Source organism: Sinocyclocheilus grahami, unplaced genomic scaffold, assembly GCF_001515645.1.
Source record: "Sinocyclocheilus grahami isolate Dianchi unplaced genomic scaffold, SAMN03320097.WGS_v1.1 scaffold180.1, whole genome shotgun sequence".
NCBI lineage: Eukaryota > Metazoa > Chordata > Actinopteri > Cypriniformes > Cyprinidae > Sinocyclocheilus > Sinocyclocheilus grahami.
Window position 1 is genome coordinate 1,181,514 of NW_015505359.1, and position 1,177 is coordinate 1,182,690.

General features: G+C 34.9%; 1 pseudogene; it reads left to right on the forward strand.

The window, feature by feature from the left end:
* LOC107594204 (target of rapamycin complex subunit lst8-like) overlaps nt 1-1,177 on the forward strand; it is an 8,107-nt pseudogene that overhangs the window by 2,468 nt on the left and 4,462 nt on the right.

Sequence of the window (1,177 nt, forward strand, 5' to 3'; positions counted from 1 at the left end):
AAACTATGTTACAGACTTTTCATTAAGACCCTAAAGAATCATATCAACTTGTGGAAAATGGGCATCCTATGACCCCTTTAAAGTACTGTTTTCATTCAGGTCAAGGAATCTACAGTGCCAAAGAATATTTCAAGTCAATGCACCTATTAATTGTGTGTCATATGGAAAAAAATACTATTGAAATCAATGTCTACCATCGTTTGTTTGATTACCAATATTTTTCAAACTATCGTTTTTCGTGTTCAATTAAAGAAAGTAACTCATGGGAGAGTAAATGATGACAGAATTTTCATTTTTGTGCGAACTATCCCTTTAACTACTCAGTACTCCTGTCAAAAATAATGGTACAATGTACTTAGTGTTCATGTTGTATTGCAGAACACTTTTGCTGCTATTGAGGTAGGATACATATAACTTTTACAGCCCTGTTCATTGTAGTACTTACAGTAACTGGGTAATAACTAGGTAGTAACCCTGGCTTGAACCTACCCCAAAACCTAATCTATCCATGTATTTACTCAGTACTTTCTTGAATAAGTACACTGTACAGTAAGCACACGTACTGTAAAATAAACTTTTGTGCTATGTTTAGGTTTAAAGGAGGGTAATGGCTTTGTAATTACAGATGTTTCTATAGATATTACAGATTTAGTTACTTGCAGGTATTTTTTTAAATAAAACTACATGTTTGTAAGTGCATTGTATCAAATTATTAATTTAAATGCTAGTAAATTATAGTAAAATAAATCAAATGGGTCTGAATTTGCTTGAGCATCAATAACATCCTTTTGTGATGATCGAGCATCAGTCCCTGTCATGTTGCTATCAGTAGAATCTTGTGAAGAATTCCTGTTTAAATGTTTATGTATTTTTCAACTGATTTTCAGCCTCCTCAGATAACCTTGCACGTCTGGTGTGTGGAGACCGGAGAGATCAAACGGGAGTACAGCGGCCATCAGAAGGCCGTGGTGTGTTTGGCCTTCAATGACAGTGTGCTTGGATAGTATGCAGAAGAAGCTCATTCTGCTGTGACAGCCATAGCTGTCACAACACCTGACATTTGCATCTCATATCCATGCTCATGGTATTCAATGGACTGAATATGAATACATGTGCAAAAATCAAAGTTTATGGTTTGGCTTAATGGTTATGATAATGGTGACTGATAAAAAAAAAA